The sequence below is a fragment of the Silurus meridionalis genome, chromosome 6 (assembly GCF_014805685.1).
Source record: "Silurus meridionalis isolate SWU-2019-XX chromosome 6, ASM1480568v1, whole genome shotgun sequence".
Lineage (NCBI taxonomy): Eukaryota > Metazoa > Chordata > Actinopteri > Siluriformes > Siluridae > Silurus > Silurus meridionalis.
The window spans coordinates 5,986,722-5,993,176 of NC_060889.1; positions in this window are offsets into that span (position 1 = coordinate 5,986,722).

Genomic DNA, 6,455 nt, shown 5'->3' on the forward strand with positions numbered 1-6,455 from the left:
TAGCGATACATCTCACTCACGGTTACATCTCTTTATTTGTATTTGTGTCCCTTGGCTCAGTTGAGGTTCAGGTTCACGTGCGGGCAGGAATCGCAGAGTCTGTGGAACTGTGTCGTTATCTGTCTGATCCTTCCATGACATGGTGGACTGTGCTGCCCTTGCCCTTTTTGGAGCAGGTGCTTGATCACATCTGTTTATGAAACACACACACACACATCACTAATTGTGTCATTGGTAAAGTTGTTTGCATATGTCATACAATGCAATAATGATTCAAACTAAATATAATTTAAGAAAATACAAAATATTTACTTACTCAGGATGATTCTCGGTCGAACTCAAAATGGAGCGAAGCCTGCGTGGCCTGGTGTGAGTTTCCAGTGAAGGCAAGGGTGATGCAGCCATGTCAAAGGTTAAAAGTGTTCTGTATTGTTGAAAGATTTATGATCAAACTCTTGATGTCACCCAAATGAGGATGGGTTCCCCTTTTGAGTCTGGTTCCTCTCAAGGTTTCTTCCTCATTACATCTAAGGGAGTTTTTCCTTGCCACAGTTGCCACGGCTGCTCATCAGGGACAAATTCACACCATTCACCTTAACTGTTGATTTGTGTAAAGCTGCTTTGAGACAATGTCTGTTGTGAAAAGCGCTATACAAATAAACTTGACTTGACTTGACTTGACTTAAAAGGAATGCCTGAGACTTGAAATCTATATGACACCCACCAGATGTTACAATGCGCATGGCACTTGCCAAGTCTTTTTTGTGATAAATCAAGAGTTGTAGTCTGATTTATTTTAAGATTGTAATCTAGCATACCAGTGTAGATTTATTCATTGCTAGAAACTCAAAGCACTTTTGTACGTCGCTCTGGACAAGGGCATCTGCTAAATGCAACAAATTTAAATTTAAATACTAAGGCAAGAAACATCACCATAAAACTCTGAACACACATATTTTTATTACACTATTATCTAAACTTATTCAAATTAACTTTTCTTTATTTTAACTCAAAGATATTACCAAATATTATTGAACTTTAACAGTTTAACACCCTTCAGGACATATGAGTCAAGGTTTTTGTTCAATGCAGCTGGATTTCCTGTCACTGTGGGCCTCAGACTGCAGTAGTATAGAGCAGAGTCTGATACAGCAGCAGAGTAGATGATCAGATCCACTTGTTTATTTCCACTTTAGCAATCTTTCTTGGTGGGTTATTGGGACATAGTATAAATGAATATGTCATTGCAAATAAAATTTTGAAAGGTCATTACTATTTTTACTAAAGGATATTATACATTTTCTCTACAGTAATGTGAGTAATTTATTTATTCATTCTGTAAAAACAAATCATGTTTATTAAATACAATAACCAAACTTTTTCTCGGTATTTCAATAAGATGAGGAACAAACCAGCTGCTGCTCTTTGTAATACCAGTGTGTGCACAGTGCACAGTGTGGGAGGTTTACTGGGTTCAGTGAAGGTTGCAGTGTGTATTCACTTGTGTGAGTGTGTGTAAGTGTATTGTTGTGCAAAGTATAATTCATAATCAAAGAACTCAACATTGCTGGCAGCTGTGGCAGGATCCTGGTACATGTCTGACAATAAGATAAGTGACTGCACCATCTTGTGGAGAAAGATGGTAAAACAAGATTATAAACAATTGCTTTTAATAAAAAATGTAACACTACTTTTAAAAGGTTATTTTTAGTGACTGGTAAAAATATGATTTCTGATTTTCAAATAGAAACTGGAACCTGTCTGGGAACTAAAAAAGTATTTAAGTGAAACAGCTAAACAGCTTCACCTCCTGAGAAAAAAAACCATCTCACTCTTCAGTTTTGACTGTAACTGTGGGCTTCATGGTGCAGTAGTTCAGTGCAGAGTCTGATATAGGAAACATCTCCAGATCTACTTTCATTTTATGAAATTTGATGGATAGTTATAGTTTCAGTTGTTCAGTAGATAAATGTGCAGTCATGTCATTTCTGACATCAGGTTGGGTAACAATCCATTAATAAAAGTATTTAATTAAATCCAGTACTGAGTGATGATAATACAGTTTAGACTGTACTGTTATTGAAGACTTAATGGTGGTGAACATTTTGAAAGGATGACAGTTAGTTACGCTGTAGCGAATTGGAGAGAACAGGGAAAAACAGTTAATAAAAATAAAATGAGTATATAGTTTAAACAACAGTTTGCCCACATTGTCCACCATTATATGTAGCGAATTTAGCTCGCAAAGAAAAGGATATATTTGAGTTGAATTGATGGTAATGGAATTAATCTTTAATTAATTCTATAAAAGAGGTATCTCCCCGGCTGAGAAAGACTCAACCCCCCTTTACTTTATATCGTACAATTACTACAGCATGTAGTTCAGATCGAATGTTGCAGGAACCTTAAAATGTGAGCGGCACTCAGAGACAATCACTTATGAAAAATACAGCGTTTAATGAATGAGACAAACACAACATAATACTAACTACACAAACAAACAGAAAGAAATAAAAATAATAAAAATAAAAATAAACAAAATGTTAAAAATAGAAAAAGGAGGAAGAGAAAGGAAAATAAGAAAGTAGAGAAAGAATGAAAAGGAATGGCAAGCTTAAACTTTACAATTTAAATACAGTCTAAACAAGACTCATCAAGGATTCAAATTCATCTTAAAATTAAGGGGCTCACACTTAAATACGCATCTAAATTGGATGGTAAAACGGTTACTTGCATTGGCTTGTTGCACAAGAGTCCGGATGCAACAAAGAGATCTTTGAAGAGTCAGTTAGGATGAAGTCAGATGTTCTTCCAAGTTCTCCTGAAGATCAGAGCAGCAGTTTTTCTTGAAAGTAAAGCTTGCCAGAGGATCTTGAAGGAAGAAAGAAAGTCGTTTCCAAGCTGTTCTGAACGTCTGACCTTTTGGGCCCCCGGGCCCTCGGGCCCTTCCCTCAAGCGAGCAAGTTGACTTGACCTGGCTGACTGACTGACCAGTTGGGTTCAAGATGTTTTAAAGGTCCATTCCTGGGGGAATGGCCAATGCTATGGCTTTAAATTTTGGAGGGAGAAACTCCCTTCGTTCATGCGTTTGTGGGCATGGTTTCCGGGTTATACTCCCTTTGGAGAACGTAAAGTTTTATCCAAAGTGTATTAAGACAGCATGGTACATTTTATGATCAAATAAAATGTGCCATTGTTTGCAATATAAGGAACAGATAATTGTGGTGATCATTTTGATATTAGACATGGAAAGCAAGGACAGCATAAAAACAGAGGTACATAACATACCAGTTAACATTTAACATACTATTAACATACCAGTATTTAAGGTATAACTTTGTTAATACAATGTTATATTCAGGTATATAAGATGCACCCTTGTTAGGAAAATAAAGAGAAAATAATTTTATGTCGACTTTGACATCAAGCTTTAAAAGAAAAGACAGCATTAAAACAGATGTACAATGTACCGGGACCAGTATTTAAGGTATAACTTATGTTAATACAACATTATATTCTGGTGTACAGTGAAACCTCGGAGCTCGCGGCCTCAGCGCTCGTGACCTCGCATGCTCGCGACTTTCATTCCGACCAGCGACTCTCATTCAGATCGGCTCATGAGCAACCGCAAGCTGCTCTACTGCATACTTTACTGTACTTGTACTTTATTTTTTTTAATTAAGCATTGTAATTGCTGGTAATTTACATAAAGTATTGTTAAAATAGTGTGTGCTGTGTAAGCTATATTGACTGGCTTGTGTTATCAGTTGAATGCTGCTTTGAGGTCAGCTGGAGGGGTCAGGGTTTGTCCTGCTTAGTGTCTTTCGGGGTGGGGGTATGACACTGTGGTATACAAACTTTCAATAAAAGTGTAAGCCGTGGTGCTCATCCTTTGATTGAAATGCAGATGTCAAAGGTTAAAAGGAATGCCTGTGACTTGACGCAAGCTTCTGTTTATTCAGGAAACGCTCTCTGTGTGTTTGTCCCCTTCAGGTAAGTGGTAAATGTCCAAAAAAGCAAACAATCATTCCGACTGTGCACAAAGCACAGCCTGTGCGTCAAATGCTTGGGAGCAGAGCACATTAGATTGCTTTCCGAGGGCTCTGGCCCCGCTGTTGCTGAGGCAGGCAGCATCAGATATCAGATGAAGATGGGTTTGTCCCTTTCTCCCACCTCAACTGCCGGGTACAGCATTCGCTCTCTGTTTTGGAAGCATGCCACTTGGCGGTTTCTTTCCCAAGTAGAAGCAGAGGAGGGAACCAAAAGGTTTTAGTTTTAGGAGGTCAATGTACATTTTATTATATGGTGCCCGTCCCTCCTCAGCAGGTAGATGTGCTTCAGGGCACAGCTACCTCCAGCGGGCTTCCACCTCCGGCCGGTTTCATAGTGGATGGAGGAGACCCGCCGCCTTTCAAGAGGCTCCAACGGCTGCAGGACACTGCTCCAGCCGCTCTGTTTAGGTCAGAGGCAGTCTCGAGAGATTCGTTCCCTTAAGAGAATTTCTGGCAACCTGGGAAAGCCTCAGTGGGTCCTGTGCACGGTAGAGAGGGACTACTCAATTCAGTTAGGGTCCTCTCCTCCCCACTTTAATGGGGTGTGTCCCACTTTGGTGGGACCCGAGCAGGCTCTGGTCCTGGAACAAAAAGTACACACTCTTTTAAAGAAGGAGGCCATCGAGGTGGTCCCTTCTTTACACAGAGAGTCCGGCTTTTACAGCCGGTCCTTTGTGGTTCCAACGAAGGATGGGGGTTCTGTCAGATTCTAGATCTACGCTCCTTGAACTGCTCACTAATGAGGCTCAGGTTCTAAATGACTACCACATATCCATCCTTCCAGCTCACAGGAGGTTTGTGAGGACAGGAGGGATCTTCTCTCCCAGACAGAGGGCACCTTAGTTCCCCCTGCCCCAAGATATGGAGGCTGTGGCCTCTGACAGTTCCTAGCAGCTCGTCTCTCTACCAAGGTAGTGGAGATGATCCTGCAATCCAAATGAGTGGATTGTATGCCGCTAAATGGAGTCTGCTCTCTGTGTGGTGTGAGCACCAACATTTGGACCCAGATATCTGCCCAGTTGGTTCAGTGCTGGAGATCCTGCAGGAACAGTTTGCCTCAGGGTTGGCTCTATCAACCCTGAAAGGGTAAGTGTCCGCTTATTGTGCTCTGCTTACTGAGAAGTTGATGGGTAAAATTTCTGTTAATGTCCATGTTTTGCCCTCCATGTGATTATCTGTAAGAAAGTGGTATTAGTAGACAGTGTGATAGTTTTTTTATATTGGCAACAGTGTGAATCCAATATAGCATAACTTTTACTTTTTAAAGACAAAACAAAAGTTAGAAAAACCCACAAAAGAGCACCAACTAAAGTCCGTAGTAACGGACTGGCAATGAATCTCAAGAGAGGAACACATTACTCTTAAGTTACTCACACCCATCCACTAATTATATGTACGAATTGGCCCTTCTTTCCAAGGGAAGAGACAGTATGCTTCTAGTATGCTCGAGTATGCAGTCAGATGGTCTTCGGCCAGCTGGTTCGACTTATCCAACGACACTTGGAAGTTCTGGAACCGGACCCACTACACAATTCTTGAAGAAAATTAAGCAACAAACTGTTCCAGCACCACAGCGGCGTCTAGTCCTCCTCCAGCAGCCACTTCTGGCAGGTGTCACAGAGCTGCTGCGTAAACGCAAATGGCTAGCCAACCTCACCGAGCTAAAGGGAGCGGAAGCACTGTCTGTGCTGTTCTGGGGTCCTGCCCACCTTGTAGAATCGCCCGCTTTAGGTCACTGTATTCCAGGATTTTTACTTTTATTTTTGTGCTTCACTCACACACTCACACACACACACACACACACACACACACACACACACACACACACACACAGACACTCATGTCTCTCTTACCCTTTCCCTGCTCAATTAAAAAGAGAACACTGATTAGACAGATTTCTCACAGCTGTGTGATTCTCACCGCCGTCAGGCTTCTCAACACAGAACTGAACTAAAACTCACGCACACACACTCAACTGTGTGACTAAACTGTGTTACTGATCTGTACAACCTGAAGTCAACACACACTTGTACTCACTTCACACATCCATGTCTTCAGCACCACCCATATTATATCACTTCATTATTACAAACTGTTTACATGCTGTTTTTGCACATCTATTTGACTGCTGGTATTGCTGTTTTGCACACACACTTTAGTTTACATTTTGTTTAATTACAAGGTACACTCCAGCACTCAGGTCTCTTTTACACAGTGCACTGTGTAATATACAGTAGGTTTACTGGCAGAGCTATTTTGTGTTTTGTGTATTTGTACTACACTGTCTTTTGTTGTCTTGCACTGTCTGTCTTGCAATGTTTGCACCAGGTTGCACACGATGCACTTTATGTGGCGAGGACACTTATTAGTCCTTAGCTCTGTGTTTTCTGTAATGTATTGTGT